This window comes from Sus scrofa, chromosome 18, assembly GCF_000003025.6.
Source record: "Sus scrofa isolate TJ Tabasco breed Duroc chromosome 18, Sscrofa11.1, whole genome shotgun sequence".
NCBI lineage: Eukaryota > Metazoa > Chordata > Mammalia > Artiodactyla > Suidae > Sus > Sus scrofa.
The window spans coordinates 35,508,186-35,525,435 of NC_010460.4; the positions used below are offsets into that span (position 1 = coordinate 35,508,186).

Sequence of the window (17,250 nt, forward strand, 5' to 3'; positions counted from 1 at the left end):
TTCTAATAGTTAACTACTGACACTTAGTCTCTGTTATTTTGGGCTCCTATAATCCCTATTACTATCAAGGAACCAGGTACATAAGAACATTTCAACCATCTATCCTGTCCTACAAAAGACAGCCACCACTGAGCTTCTCCGTGATGGTGGCGCCCCACTCACTAAACTAAGTATCCTCTGGGATCTCACATGTAACAGTAATATGGTGCCTTGCATAGCCTATCCCACTAGCATATCCTCATCTCTGAACTTTTTTATTCCCTTCTTTCACTATCTTTTACATGAATTCTAGCATTTCCATTTCACATAGTATAAGCCATCACTTTCTTCAGCTTCTAAGAGCCATCCTAGTAATAACATAACCATTGTTTTGGGGTCCTTACTAGGCTATTAAATTCTGTCTAATGGAGGAGTGCCAAAATATAGACTGTTTTTTATTCAAACGTAATGTTTCATCTCTCCTTGATTCTACACTCTTAGGATTCAGTGCCATGCATCTTCTATGGGATCCTACTGGTACCCACTGGTTAACTTCTGTAGTTTCTCTGAGGCTGGACTCTTTCTGTTTTAATAGACCCAGCACTTGCCTGGACAAGTTATATTAGGACAGATTGGTGACCAAAAGTACAGGTGTCAATACATTCTGATGAAGTCTGTATTTTCTTGCAGGGAAAGTTTGTTTGCATCATCTTGGGGAAGAGAATTAATTCTGAAGGTCAAAACATGCATTTGAATTTAAGTTTCAAATGTATCAACACAGATGTCTCAATCTCAAGTCCCAGGATCTCACTCCTTTGTGATCGAAGCTGTCACCTTTACATAGAAGACCTTCCAGAATTGATAATCCAATGTGCTATCAAGCCTTTTTACCTATAAATGTTTAAGATATGACCTCATCCTCAGCTTTATCAGCCCTTCTGCTATGCAGGATGAGAGTCTCTGTATGCTGCCAAGGTTTTCGCACTTAATCTTTAATTGGTGATTAATCAACCTCAGTTCTGCATTGTTTTTCTCCAGCACAGTGAATAACCCATTTAATTCTATAATCCTTGAAATTACTACCTCAGCCTGAAACATTGCACCTGCCAGTGAATTTCCTCCCACCTGTGAAAGTTTTAATAATCACAGCACCACAGCATACCAGGGACTGTAGCTGCACATAGCATCGGTGATGGTTGCTCTCTGCCAGCCAGTCAGAAGGCCATTCAGCTCCAGTGTCTCCTTTCCTTGAACCCTTTTTGGCACCAAGTTTGTAGGTCAGGTTCCCAGGGAAACAGAAACCTGATACAGAGATTTGTGTGCAGGAAACATGTTAGGGACAACCTTTGAAGTCAGCATCCAGGGACATTGAAAGAGACAGAAAAGAAGTGAAAGGAAGAAATCCAACTCTGATGCAATTGCAACAGTAGCATCAGCTGATGCTGATACCATACCAAGGTCTAGAACTCAGCAAGCTTTCCATATATGTCACAATATGAGCAAGAGGCTAGGCCTTTATAATTCCTCATTGACTGTTCATTGGATGTGACCTGCCCTTGAGGAGTAGTCATGGCCTTAGTCAAGGCAGCTCTCTTCAGCAAACAGAAATTCTCTCTTACAGGCTTCTCTGACTTCCTGCGGCTGGGGAATTAGTGCTACAGTTAGGGAAGTTAAGTGTGGGATCATTGTGAGCTGTGTCACATAACATGTACTACCTAGTTCCCCAAACTATTCTGGGGAATGTCACCAAGAAAATATTCTAGCTTTCTTTGGTTCTTTTGTTTGGTTATTTGTAAGAATGAAGTGTATAAAGTGAAATGAAGATTTGATATTACTTTCCAGAAAACCTAATTGAGAAAGACCAAATTACTTAGATTCTCAAATATCGGTACTTTTCACATAGTAAAGCAGTGGTACTATCTACGCGTCCTTAAGTACTGATGCAAAGCCAACAATAGGTTGAATTTATAATCTTCTTACTAATTTAAATAACAAGATTTGCCTTGTTATTTTGTCTTAGTGACCTCACTGTATCAGCCAGTAAAGTAGAGTTTTTAGCTTGGCAGACAAATCAACTTGGCCCCAAATAGTCAATTTACTTTGGCTTTAGAGATAATATTTGAACATTTGAGCTTATCTTTAAAATTTGTTTAACACAAAGTACTAGGTTTAACCTATAGTTAGCCATTTAAAAATTTATTTTTTTATTTACATGAAGTAAAATTTACTCTTTGGTGTACATGTCCTGTAGTTTTCGCAGATAAATAGTTAAATAATCAGCATCACAAACAAGAAAAAACACTCAGATCATCCTTAAAAAATTCTTTCATGCTAAAGGGGATCATACTACCTTCCTATTTTGCAATCAAGTCCTATTTACTTTAGTAGCATAACCAGAAGAACTATGAAAGGGTAATGAGAACAAAACACCAGCCCCCTTGACAGGGCCAGATCTAGCATAGGCTTTGTTTGTGTGTGTGATCAAGGCCAACCCAGAATTCATGGTGTCCTCAGGTGACCAGGAAGGCCCCAGATGTTTAAAACCCACCTGCGGTAGGCCCTTGGCCAGTGTACCTACTTCCCCAGCCCCAATCATGTCTACAGAGCCCTCAAGGAGGGAGCATCCAGGGCAGCCAGACTTCTCTGGATCCCTCTGTTTCCTTTACCTTTAACGTTTAGTAAACACTAGTATAGTCTCCATTTGTACAGTGTTGTTTTTTCCAAACTGCCATCATATATGTGGACTCATACAATATGTAGAATTTTGAGTCTAGTTTCTTTCACATAAGACATTTGAAATTTCTCCATCTGTGTATAAATTGTGTGTTCTTTTCATTGCTAAGCAGTATTCCATTACATGGCCATACCACAATCTGTCTCTCCATCCCCTAGTTGAGGAACATTTAGCATGTTTTCAGTTTTTGGTTATTTTGGGTTTTGTTTGTTTTTTATTTTCAGATTGACTTCTTTTACTTAGTGATATGCGTTTACGTTTCCTCCATGTGTTTTCTTGGTTTGATAGCTCATTTCTTTGTTTTTTGGTTTTTGTCTTGGTTATTTTGAATAACGCTCTTGAAATATTAGCATACAGCATTCTTTGTGGACAAAGATTTACATTTTACATGGGTAAATGCTTAGGAATGGGATTGCTGGATCATATGGAAAGAATATATTTAAATTTATAATTAATTCTCAAACTGTTTTTAAGAATGTACCCCCATTGGCAATGTATGAAAATTCTACTTGCACATGCTCTTTAGCTCTTGATATTGTCAGGTTTGTTGTTGTTTTAGTAAGCAAGAAAATCTTTTTGGTTTAGACTACAAGTTCTCTTATGTTTTATATAGATTTCAATAACAGATTTAAAAACTTTTGCTGGGCTATTTAGTTCTGCATCTGGTATGCTCCTCTCAGGTGTGGATCTATGACTCAGGTCTCAAAGCCTTCATTATATTTCTTAGGTGCATTACATATGTACACAGTTTTGAGGTTGGCCTGAGGCTTCTATAGGTTCAGACCCAGAATTAGGGGATCCCCTTCTCTATATTTTCCCTTTTAAGAATTTTCTTTACAGTTGTAGTCTCCCAGTGGTCTTTTTCAAAGTACATGTTCTTTTAGCAGTTTGGTCTCCCACATTGTTGCATAGTTCCACTTGATTGATGAATTCATCCTTGGCTAAGTCTCAAACGAAAAGTAGAAAAAAAGTAACAGGAGTTCCCGTCGTGGCGCAGTGGTTAACGAATCCGACTAGGAGCCATGAGGTTGCGGGTTCCATCCCTGGCCTTGCTCAGTGGGTTGGGGACCCGGCGTTGCGGTGAGCTGTGGTGTAGGTTGCAGACGCGGCTCGGATCCCGCGTTGCTGTGGCTCTGGTGCAGGCTGGCGGCTACAGCTCCAATTGGACCCCTAGCCTGGGAACCTCCATATGCCGCGGGAGCGGCCCTAGAAAAGGCAAAAAAAAAAGACAAAAAAAAATAATAATAAAAATGAAAAAATGTAACAAACAAATATTCCTCCAATAGTATTTGCACCAAAAGAGCTTTTTTCACATTCCCTCTCTTCAGAGAATTTTTTTCTCTTTGAGGTTTAGGTGCCCAAGCCAGCACACTGCAGATCCATGGCTTTGAGGAGAAATTATAAAGAGAAGAGAGACAAACAGAAACAGCAAGAATTTCTACCACACTTTCCAGCCCACATGTGCTTCTTTTCCCAGTTCTTTAGCTAAGAGGGTGAGAGTCCTGGGCCCTCATTTAGACATTATTAAAGCACTTTTAAATTTTTTTCCCTTTAATTTTAAAATTAACTTTTAAATGCTGACCAATCAGTTAGTTTTCTTTCATCTGATATCAACCATAATTATATATATATTAAAACTGGATTAAAAAAGTAACTAAATTTAATGACCAATGTGGTATTATAGTTATTTAGAAAATATGTCCTATAGTATCACTCCTAAATAAAGAATATGCAATTAAATTAGCTTGAAAATGTCACCATTACTGGGAATGTGTCATGAGCTAAAGGTGAATGCATGATTAATGAGCTCAGATGAAGCATTTAATTTACTGCCAAACTTTTCCGAGAAGTTCTCAAAAGTTTCTTCCATCACATCATTTCCTTTTATCATATGAAGTGTTATACTTCATTCTAAATGAAACTGTTTCTTTCCCCCTTTTAGCCTGAGGTCTTTAATCCAAAAATAAATAGACCTCACCCTTTGAAAAGATGGTTTTTAAGCATTGCTTCAAGAGTGTTTAGAAAGAAAAACTTCATTCATGTCAGAGAAAAAATAGCCTACCCACCCTTATTTCTGGTTGCAAAGAACTGCACATAATTCGTTTGTATAGACAAAATTAGAGGTGTGCACTGTGGAACTTTTGCCTCAATACCTAGTACAGTTGACATAACCAATAACATGCAGAAGAACCATGGTAACAATAGATATACTAGGATAATCTCAAATAAACGAAGGCATGAAACAACAACAAAAATATTCTCCCTGAGTTAGTCACTGAACTGATGCCACAGATAAGGCTCTGCTCAAAGTGATAGGATGGCTGCAGTGTCTCTAGGGTCTCTTGTCAATACCCACTGCACCCATTGCGTTCTTGCTTTCTGTTCACTGTCTGGGAGGATGTACTGTGGTGTCCTTTCAGCAGTAGCACGCTATTAAATTGCTGATATTTTGATACTGCCTCAAAGCAATATACAGTACTTTAAATTTTTATTCCCTGTATATTTGGTAAGGGGCTAAGGGACACATGGAGGAGAGGTGGAGAAGATGAAAATCTCTAATGGTGAAGTTTGGTTCTTTTTTGTTATGTACCCAGGGAATGCAGATTTAATCCCATGTTTTTATATCCACTAGAGAATCCAAAAGCACTTCAGGTTATGGAGTCATCTGTGGTAAGTTGGAGAATTTCAAGGTTTATCAAGAAAGTGACAGGAGTGTAAGAAGTGATGATACACAAGCATTATTGAGCAGTATTTGGACAGGATTAAAAGACAGTGCAAGTCTCTCCTAGCACGAGACCTTTGAGAGGCAGTAAGGTTGGGGCTATTTACACAGAAGTGGGATGGGGAAGGGAGTCTCTGGGGAGAGATGGGGAACTTGGAGAGAGGACCTCTGTGTGTAGCTGATGTCTCTGGGCAGAGACCCTGAAAGGGCAGTAATGGTTTGGGGTTTTTTTGTAGCTGCAGTGTTTGTCTTATCTGTGGGTAGAAGATTTGGGTGCAGTTTCACAGGGTGCATGAAATAGGTAGGCTCTAAATGGCTAAATTATGTTTATTTAGACTATATTTGAAGCATTTGGATTGTAAGAATTTGAGTTTGGCACTGGTAGACTTTGGGTTAATGTTTCTAGCCTGCTGTGAAGAAGTAAATAACACAGGGGCCATTTGAAATCCTTATACAGGGACCATCTTTAGTCTATTTACATAACATTATCCTCCTAAGAATTCAGGAGCAGTTAAGCACACTTTGAAAAAGTGTGCTCTTCTCTGCCTCCTCCCTCCCCCTCCAAGACCCAGACAGCTTTTAAAAATACTCTTTCCACGCACACACAGTATTGTATTGCAAAGAATTCTGGTAAATGCGTTTTCCCACAATGATGTTTTGAGTTCCCTTAGTCACACTCTGGGTGGTCTCTTCTCTGTCTCGCCAGACTCCAGCCCTGATCAGTTTCCCTCACTCCATTATCATCTCCCTGAGATCTTCCTAGTTGACTGCTGTTGGAGTGTATTAGGAATCATTGCTGAGATAAGGGAGATAAGGTCTGCTATGAGTCTGGCATTCATAAGCAGGACAGCTTTAGAGAGGAGTTAATTAGTAAAAAAGTACAAACAAACAAAAGGTCAACTCAGTGAATGAAAACCAGAGCTTTACAGATGGAGCAAAGACTGGATTAGCACAGCAATAAAGAAGATATATTTTGTTTGGAAAGAAGGGGTGCAGTGGGTAGAAAGACCTGATTTTTGTATTTTATGTGAAAATATTATGTAATGTAGAAATACTTTGAAGGGTAATTATATATACTTCATAATTTAGAGATTTAGAAATACATTTTTGAGTGTGAAGATTAGGATATATCTTATGAGAAATTAATATGTTAAACTAATCATTGAGAATCTCTTTTAACCTGATGAAATTGTTAATATTGATTTTTTTGGAATGTAGCATAACCGCTTTTAGAGAACAACAAGAAAAAAAGATTTGCCACTCCGTTTATGCACTTAAACGATCTTTGTTGCACAAAAGTGTACCATCTTTTGAAATGGAGAAGTTATGGCAGAAAGGTTAATAACCATTGACACCATCATTTTAATAATTTCTGGCACTAGCATATCCTGATGTCTGGAAGAGATCATCTGTCCTCTAGTTAAACGACTTCCTGGAAATCATACATGTGATCTTGGACAAGTCACCTAATGTCTCTAAGGCTCAGCATCTTTATGTTAAAAAGAGGATAATATTGTTATAATACCTACCCTCAAAGGTTATTAGGACTAAATGAAAAGACATGAAAAAAAATAATAACTTTCCTGGTACAGCGTATGTACTGTGAACCTTAACTATTCTATTTGAATGAACAGAGTATAAACAGCAAACTCAGAGTTATGCCACTTTCAGAGCCACACAGAGTTCTATCACCATGATATATACAGAAGCAGCCAGTTGGCAAGCCTGTGAATACACAATTTCCTGATGACTCATAAGCCGCCATACTCACCCCACTCATGAGGAATGTGTTCTGTTTCTCTGATGATGGAGATTCACAATCAAAGAGACCCAAGACAAATCATCAGAGGGACTCCTACAAAAATTCAAGTATTCACGCCACATCTGACCACTTGATAAAAAAAAAAGCCACAGACAACTGACAAGTTTACTGCCTTTCAAAGGGCTACTTTATCTGGTCTTTACTTCATGTGCTGTGTTCTTCAGGAAAAATAGGGGGTTTTTTGTTTTGTTTTGTTTAGTATTCCGAATACAAAGCCTTGTTTTGGTTTTCTAACTTATTGTCAAATTGTCTAAGCAAAATGGGCAGTAATTTCATTTTTACATTTCATTTAGTAAAGAAGTTGATTAGTTAGTATTTTGTTGAGAAGACATGTTGATGGACTGAATTTTTCAGTAAAACTGCTGGAAAAGAGAGTTTTGTTTGTCACTAAAATTTTTTAAATGTAATCATTCTATTTTTTAAAAAAAGTTTTCTTTTGTTCTAGACTCACTGTGAGCCTGAGACCCGATCTGTTTTTGCTTTTTTATTTTAAATAAACAGATGTGTGTGTGTGTGTGTGTGTGTTTGAGAATACAACTTTGCAATTATCTTAATGTGGTTTAGTATGATTTGTAATGTGTCAAGACTAAAAAGAATTAAACAGTCAGTGGTCCGTCTTAATTCTTTATGAAATGCAACATTGTGCTTCACTGAACAACTATTAATTAAGATAATAGCTCAATTGGCATGTTTCAGCCACCAATAAGATATGCAAATTAAGCAGAATGTGCTATTTTGTTAATTAATATTGTAAGCAAGAAACTTTTTTCTCTCAGTTAATTCACTTCATAATGGATAGGATAATATAGCAATATTTTCAAATAGAATGTAAGAGAATTCTACTTTGATATGTATGCATGTGTGTATTTTTAAAAACTACATAATATTATGAAGTGTTGAATTTACAGTTACATGGAAAAAGAACATTTGTTGAGAACAAGAACACAAACAGGCTGTTGGGGCTTGCAACAATCAGGCAAACAAAAAGTATCATCCCAGAAAAATTAAAATTCTAGATAGTGCAGAGCTAAGAAACACACAAAAGAACAAATATTGTATCATTCTACTTTTATGAAATAGCTGCAATGGGCAAATTCGGAGACAGAAAGGATAAAGGTTACCAGAGGCTGGGAAAAGGAAAATAAGTAGCTTTTGCTTAATGGTTACAGAGTTTTTGTTTGGGGTTGTGTAAAAGCCCTGGGAATAGATAGTGGTGATGATTGCACAACATTGTGAGTATCATTAATGCCACTTGAAGGGTACACTTAAAAATGGTTTAAAGTGGTAAATTTTATTACACACAAATTTAGAGAAATTCACTCATAAATATGGCCCCTGGAGATTATAAAAGATGTAAGGCTTATTAGGTGCTTTATCTGTGGCATATTTTTTATTTATTACAACAGTCTTTGAAGTGAGAATAACCGAATGAGATTAACAGGACAAAGAGTAGACATTATGGAAAGCCCTAATTGATTTCTCTTTTGGAAACAAGGGAGGTAGTAGAGGCTCTACTTTGAATCTAAGTAATTCCTCTCTCTCAAAGTTTTGAAAAACGGATGAGGTCAGGCCCCCTTTTCCACAAACTGAGTATTTGGGGGAAGAAAAGTAAACCGTAGCAATAAATAACCACTTTATCATGTTTCGTGTCTTATGGTAACAACATATTATAGCAAGCACAATACTTTTGTCCATATTACACTTAAGTATTTTAATTTTCTTCTTTAAGCCAATGGTTTTCAACCTTGGTTGCAAAAATGGAATCACCTTGAGAGCATTGAATAAATCCTATGGCCAGGTTGTACCACAAACCTATGTCATGGGAATCTCCAGAGTGGAACCCACACATCAGAATGCTGAAAATTTTTTCAGGTAATTCCATCATGTAGTAAAGGGTAAAAAAAACCCACTCTTTAAATCATGTTGTATTGCAGGTTCTTAATCTTAAGGAGTGTTTAAGTTAATACAAATGAGAATGGATGTATTTACTAGCCAAAAAAGGAAAAAGAAAAAAAATGCCTTAAAAGGGAAGCACTATGGAGAGAGAAGATCTGCTAAATCATTTTACCTCTTTAATATATCAAGTGCCAAACCTGAAGATTTCAGTTCATAGAATTACTCTAAATGGTAAGCATATTCTGAAAGTTCTTGCCCACCAATATGGTCTAGCTGAAATTGGGAAGGAAGAGAGTACATAAAAGAAAAGCAGATAGATGCACCCTAGAAGTTACACAAGATAATCTGAATTGGATGTAGGAAGAAAATATTAAATATTAAATTTAATATTTATCTAAAACAACTAAAATACTATCATTTACTAATATTTCACATATAGGTTTTAAAAAGTGCCCGAATTTTGTCCCTTATATTAGACGGGTCAGTTATCACCTGTTTCATGAGCTACGCAATCTGGTAGAGATTCTGTGATAAGGGATGATGTCCTCGCCAGTTGGCTTCTCTTCACTTATCCTGACATGGTGCAGTAATAGGTATCTGATGAGTGGATATACACATTATAGCATCTCAACCAAATCCAATCCTTACAAAATGGATAATTTGCTTAAATAATTCAGGCAATGAAGCCATGCTTTACAGGTGATGCCCACAATCAAGTACATGTGGATCACCAGACAGTAAGAAGTTAATGGCGTGGGTATTTCTAATTCTTGTGAATATATACTTGAACGTGTCACAAAGTAAAGAAGTGACGATCTACTGACCTCTGAAAAAAAGTTGGAAAAAAAATGACCCTATTAAAAATGGATAGTATTTTCAGTCCCTAACAACTAACCCAACCTTTAGGTTTCTTGTGCCTTGAAAGAATAGCCTTTTAATATCATATTGCTGTCATGACCAGCAAGATATTTTTAAAAAGCCAATTCATTTTATACTTATTTGATTTATTATTGTCTATTTTTGAACCACTTTATATACTTAAAATTACCTTTTAATACTATATTTTATTAGCATAATTTCTAAAAAATAAAATAGACATTACCCTGGGCAGTGACCATTTCATACTGATAAGTAGTTGGTAAGCATACAACTGTGTATTCTGTGGCACTGCTATAGAGATTCCCTTTTTTTTTTTTTAACAAATATTAAGAAAGCTATAAAATAAGCCCATAAGACATAATTGTAATATCGAGAGTAACCAACTACTAGGTTTTTTGCAACCCACATTGTACGATTTGCTGGAATGTTGTATCTATTACTTGTATGCCAGTCTAGCTTTAGAAAAAAAATAATCTTTTCTGATTGCTCAGCTGTCTTATATCAGTTTTTGACTTGTTAAGTGAGTTTTTGAAAGTGCCTAAAAAAATTCCTTTGGGATGATTTCTATAAAATCCTGATTGATAGATCTACCCCCAAAAACAGTTTTTCAAAGCTCCATAAATTTCATAAATGTCAATAATAAATCTTAAACCTATTGCATATAAAGTATACTCCAAATCCAAGTCTTTCTTTTTTGTCTTTTCATGCTTCTCAACCATAAGATATATTGTGGGATGTAGTAGATTCTGTTGGTGCCAATGAAATCCCTTTGGATTCCTTCTATAGTTTTTAGATTCCCCAGCTTATGTCTATGTTTTGTTTCAATGGTGCATACCTGTGGTTCTCTTTAAATGGCTGTTGCTGGAGTTTCTTTGCCAGCTGACACTCAGAGATAAAAGTCCTGGGAGTTTATTTTTCCACCATCCCATTCCCCCAAAAGCCCTTAGCCAGTGCCTAATCAAGGCAGGGTTATGAAAACCTAAGTTCTTTTTCTTAAGCCAAGAAAAACTCTTTTGGCATAATATACACCGAGGGTTTCTCTTAAGGATCAGACTCAAGTTATATGTCTAAGACTGCCTGAAATTGCACTTTTTGTTGGCCTCTATTTCTTTTCTGTTCTGCTCGTATTGTTCTGTAATCATTTTTCCCTTGAGTGCATTTTCTTAATAAATCATTTGCATGTGAATTTCTCAACATGCTTTTTATTTGGAAGAATACTAGATCAAAAAAGTTTAGAGACTATTGTTATGGAGGAGAGAAACCAGTTAACTATTAAGGCTTAGATAAGATAAGAAGAACAGTAAAACAAAACAAAGCAAAAGGCTCCACTAACAAAAACTCCCTAGCATTAATCATCAGTACCACCGTGACCATAACTGCATACACATATGAATGGCCTCTAAAGATGTGGAAAGCAAAGAAGAGAGGTAGGTAGTAGTCTCAAAAAAGGAGACTAGTGTCTTAATTTCTCCTCTTTGGCTTTTGAATAAGTAAAAGTATTCTGCTTATCTATTGCTGCAGAGCATATGCCCCCAAAGCATTTTGGCTTACAACATCAAGCAAAAATTACCTTTTTTGGGTTGTAGCTCAAGTTGATGATTCTCTCTTAAGGTTGCAATCAAATGAAGGCTGAGACTAAAGTATTTGAAAGGCATCTTCCACTACATGTCTGGTACTTGGTCTCTAATGGCTGGAAGAGCTTAAGCTGGGCGAGCATCATTTCTTTCCATGTGGTCATTCAACATAGCCAGCTTGGGTTTCTTCGCTGAGCATTTTTATTTAATTCAGGTTTCTCAGGCTTGCGTTCTGAGAAATCATTCTAAAAGACTAGCACAGAAGCTTCTAGGCTTCTTCTGGCCTAGACTTAAAAGGCTTCCAGTGTCACTTCTGTCACTTGCAAGTGAGTCATATAGCCAGCCCAAGCTGAACATCCTGGAGTATAGTTCACTGGGGGCGATCTTTGTATATGTGTTTAATAAAATTAAGGGATTATAGAAAGCATGGAACACTCCTTGTTCCAGGGTGGGTTAGGATTCCAAGAGGAGACCCTGAGCAGAGGCCCACTACAAAATGGGGAATGCATACTGGTTAAGAGGATAAGTCATGATGGCCAGGCCTTAAGTTGGCATATCTGAATTGCCCTCAAGTTCTGTTGAGATGTGGGTTCTTAACTGAAAGTCTCTGGGTCTATCAGGAATCCTATTAGGGTGGAGATAAGTGATTGTAAAACAGAGATGGAAGAAAGACAATTTTAGCAGATCCAGGTGGAAGATACACCAACTCTCAGATGTCTGCTTCCTCTCATCAATGGGAAACAAATTCTTCAAAGGGGGATGACCAGTGATCTCCCAAGAACATAGTACAAAGTAAATGAACAGACCAGCACAAGAGGCAAGTAGGGAGTATAAGAACCCAGCGGCCAAGAGTCGTCACCTTGGATGTGGGATTAGCCAGCTAGTATATACATAAAAACAACTTAGAGTCTCAGGGACCTCATTTTTCCATGTGATGAGACCTTGTGAGTCACACATTTCTCCCTTCTATGCTCCCTTTATTCCCTGTGGATTTGGAACTTTAACATCCTAACTTCTATGCTCAGTAAACCATTTTTGTCTCTTAATCAAAAAAATTTTTTATTACCTTATATAGTCTGGATTTAGTGGGAAAGGAATTGTATATTATATACAGAAATGTTGAGGCACAAAGAGGTTAACTATTCCATCATGTTCACATAACCAAAAGTGGGAAGGATCTGGTAGTCAAATTCAACTCTACTGCCTCATCCTGTGTTCTTTTCACTTTACTGTATGATCTTCAGTATTTACTTCCCTGAAAAGTGCAATTGAAATACAATTCTCAGAAATTCATCATTTTTTAATCTTCACTTTGCACCAACAAATACATTTTCTGGTTGTGATAACTGTAATCTGAAATCTGCTACATATTAATAAAAACTGACGCTGATTTGTTTTAGGTGCTCATTTATGCAGTGTGAATGAAGTCAGCTGTGTAAAAGTGACAGGAGAGAGAATTTCTTATGGCTCATTAGTAGAATATACAGAGGCAATCAATTGTTGTATTTAATAGTCACCACACACAAGATAAAGATTTATTTCGGCAAAGAAATTAAACTTGAAAAAAACAGACAAGAAACACAAGACTGGAGCTGTAATAGAAGGATTGAAGAAAGACTGAAACTTATATAACAAATATCGATGAGCATGTGAAGAAAAGGGAACTCATGCACTGTTGGCAGGACTGTAAATAGGTGCAACCAGTATGGAAAATAGTATAGAGACACCTCAGAAAATTAAAGATAGAACTACGCTATAATTCAGCAGTCACACTTGGGCTTCTATATTCAAAGAAATTGAAATCTGGATCTTGAAGCAGTATCTGTGCTGCCATGTTTATTGCAGCATTATTTATAGTGGCCAAGAGATGGAAGCAAACTAAATGTCCACTGATAGACAAATTGATAAAGAAAATGTGATACATACATAAGAAATAATATAATAAAAAAGAAGATCCTGCAACAACATGGGTAAACCTGGAAAATATGCTAAGTGAAATACGCCAGATACAAAAGGAAGACACTACATTATGCCTTATATGAGGAATCTAAAATAGTCAGACTTCGAAAAGCAGAGAGTAGAATGGTAGTTGCCTATGGCTAAGAGGAGGTGGAAAAAACAGGGAGGTATTAGTCAAGAGGTACAAAGTTTCAGTTATATAAAATGGATAAGTCCTAGAGAGCCACTGTACAGCTCATTGCCTATACTTAATTATACTATATTTATACTTAAAATTTTACTAGAGACCAGATCTTATGCTAAGTGTACTTATTACCAAAAAGTAACAATAAATAGAGAGGGCAGGAGGAAACATTTGGAGGTGATGAATATGGATATGTTTATGGCATGACTGTGGTAATGGTTTCATGGATATGTACTTATCTTCATACTCATCGAGTTATATACATCAAATATGCTCAGCCTTTAGTTCATCACTCATGCATCAATAAAAGGTTAAAAAAAAGAATATCAATATGTTGCCCATGTTTTAAAAAAGATGACTCTGTCCTTTGTATTGAGGGTAATCCAAAGGTTTTAAGAGAGGACACAGAACACTAAAAAAAAAAAAAAAAAAAACTATTTTAATAATCAAAAATGAGGTGATGTTGCTTATTTAGGTGATAAAAGAGAAATGGTTGGTTCTATATACATATTTAAAGTGAAATATTAGAACTTTCAGAAGTATTGGAGTTTACGACAGAGTGAAGAGTCAAAAGTGATTCTCATACAACTCAGTATCGAAAAACTCAGCAGTCAGGTTAAAAAATGGGCAGAGGATCTGAACAGACAATTTTTCCAAAGAAGACATACAGATGGACAATAGGCACATGAAAACATGCTTAACATCATTAATCATCAGGGAAATGCAAATCAAAACCACAATGAGATATCACATCATACATGTCAGAATGGCTCTTAACAAAAATACAACAAATAATGAGTTTTGGCAAGGATGTAGAGAAAGGGGAGCCCTCCTGCTCTGTTGGTGGGAATGTAAATTGGTGCAGCAACCACAAAAAACAATATGAGGTTTCTCAAAAAATTAAACCTAGACTACCATACAGTCCAGCAATTCCACTTCCGGGATTCATCCAAAGAAAATGAAAATGCTAATTCAAAAAGATATCTGAACACTGTGTTCATTGCAATATCATTTACAATAGCCGAGATATGGAAGCAACCTGAGTCCATTTATAAAAGAATGAATAAAGGTAATATATCTGTATATATATATATATATATATATATATGTATAATATACTATATGGTACAATTTCCTTGCTTTCAATCCCTTCTAATTTGTTAGTCAAGGTCCTGAAAGGAAATTAATGCCACACAAATTTGGAACTTTAGGAGAATTTAACAGTATAACCGTTTACAAATTTATTGGTATGGTTTGAGAAAAGCAACAGAAAAAGCAGCAGTGGTTGGGGCTAGTGATAGATTGGAGCTGTTACCACAACCAGGCTTAGAGAATCTAGGAGAGGGAGTGGTTACAGAATCAGGAGAGGGCTAAATAAGGTCTATAGATTTTGGAAATATTGCAGAAATATAATTAAAACCAAAATCCCCTGCCAACCCAGACAACGTCACCACAAATTTAGAAAGGGAAGAAGAAAGTTTTATTATTAAATTAGCATTAAGCTAGAATTTGATGTGCATCACAGACAATATGCTAAGAGACTGCAGAGACAAAGATGAATCTCACCCTTTTATAGCCAAACAGACACAATCAATTATGTACATGGTCTCAAGATACAAGATAAACAATAACTGGTCCTCAAGAAAAAGCACTTGACAGCACCATTTGTCACAAACAGTTCATCCTAAATTCACCTGGTAATTAAGGTGATCATCTGTGCTAATTCGTTGGCTTTATAGCAAGAAAAATGAACTTTCGTATCTTTATAACGGGAGATATTTTCTCAACTTGAGAGAAGAACCCCCTGATGTTAGGCTCCTGCTCTCCCACAGAAACCGGGAGATAGGAGCATTATCTTCCTTGATTACCTTTCAACAAGATGTCTCTAAGGTCCTTGAGAAAGACATGCTTGGGTTGTAAAGCTGGCAAGAGGCTTATTTCGCTCTTAAAAAGATTTACATACATTTCAGAGATAGACAAAGAACTTATAGGTTTCTAAAGTAACTACTCTAAGAAAAGGGAGAGGAAGGAAGTCCATTTTTTATTTTCAGTGGGAGAATTAAGCCTCTTATTTTTATTTTGCACTTGCCCTTACAGTAGTGATAGGGATAGAGTAGGCACAGGTGGTTATAGAGGTCCTAATAGGGATTATAGATAAAGAGTGAAACCTGGGAGATGTTGGGAGACTAAGAAAACCTTCAGAACAAGGCAGGTTTGCTTAACTAGTGGAGGTGCGAGAATTGCCTCAGGTTATTGGGTAGGGGATAGGATGAGGCCTGCATTCAGACTCAGACTAAGGGCAAGAGTTTGAAGATGGCCCTTCAGCTGATTTGAGTACACACACCTTACAGATACTAAGGAGGAGCTACCACTCCCGGAAGAGGCGGGTCTTTCCAATCCCTATGCCCCTGGTCCTGGGGCAGAGCTTCCTTGCCTGCTTGCTTGCATTTCTTACAAGCGTCCTATCCTAATCAGTGTGCTGCTTACCTTTCACTTTGTCTCTTGCTGAGTTCCTTCTGCCCGGAGGCATAACGATCCTGAACCTTAGTGAGTCCAGACACAGGGTAAGTAAATCGAGCTTAAAACGTGGGTTTAAGTCCCAGTCTGGGTTTTGGCTGGGTTCGAGTACTGGCATGTGGGTTCAAGTCCCAGCACGTGGGTTCAAGTCTCAGTCTGGGTTTAGGCGGGTTTAAGTCCCAGTCTGGGTTTTGGCTGGGTTCGAGTCCTGGCGCATGGGTTCAAGTCTTAGTCTGTGTTCTGGCAGGTGCAGGCCCTTAGTGTTGTCAGTTTCAGTAGCAGGATTGAGTAAACTCTCAGTGGTGACTCAGCAGTTAAAGAAATAGGTGTCTTGACCTCACTTTTACAACTTCTTGATCTTCTATCAGAGCCTCCCTAGAGTTTAGCCTAGGCTTTCCTAAAAGCAAAGACTGAAATAATTACTCATGGGCAAGTACATCTTTTAGGCAGTGTGAGGGAGTAATAGGAAAGAATGAAATATGACAAGACAGAAAAGTCAGTACAAGTGTGTAGTACTGAGTTTGATTCCCTCCAGAGGTAGCTCGGGTTTGATCTTTCCTGGACCTTCTCAGGAACATACAGAATACTTTTAAATGCGTCAGCCAAAGATTAACAGAGAAAAACATTTGCCCATTTTGTCCCTTCCCTTATTGTCTGAAGGTTAGTCCTGGGGAAGTACAGATAAGTAAGTCAAAGCCAGGAGGTGAGTGTTCAGCTCAGCTGAAAAGGAGAGTGTAAGCCCAGACTCAAAAGGTAGCTGATGCTATTGGCCGCATCCAGCCAGAAGTTGGAAGAAAGGAAGTCAATTGATGCCATTCATATGGAGCAACCTCCTGGGGTGCAGGGTAGGTGGAGAATAAATGTAGAGTTGCAAATAAAAGATTCAGTATACCACTTTTAAAGGCTATTCTCAACACCTTAGCCAAAATGATATTTTTAAAACCTAATCCAAATTATATTATTTCTCTGGTCGAAACCCTTCCC

The 17,250-nt window shown here is 37.2% G+C and overlaps 1 long non-coding RNA gene across 2 annotated transcripts in view; it reads left to right on the top strand.

Annotated features, from left to right (window-relative positions):
• LOC106506814 overlaps positions 1 to 17,250 on the top strand; it is a 391,532-nt gene that overhangs the window by 187,763 nt on the left and 186,519 nt on the right. Inside the window, exon 1 of one of the 2 annotated variants that reach the window (XR_002340400.1) lies at positions 16,170 to 16,313. The exons of the other annotated variant lie outside the window; for it this stretch is intronic. This is a non-coding gene — a long non-coding RNA (uncharacterized LOC106506814). Of the gene's footprint in view, positions 1 to 16,169; positions 16,314 to 17,250 lie in introns of those variants that run through there. 2 annotated transcript variants of the gene reach the window in all.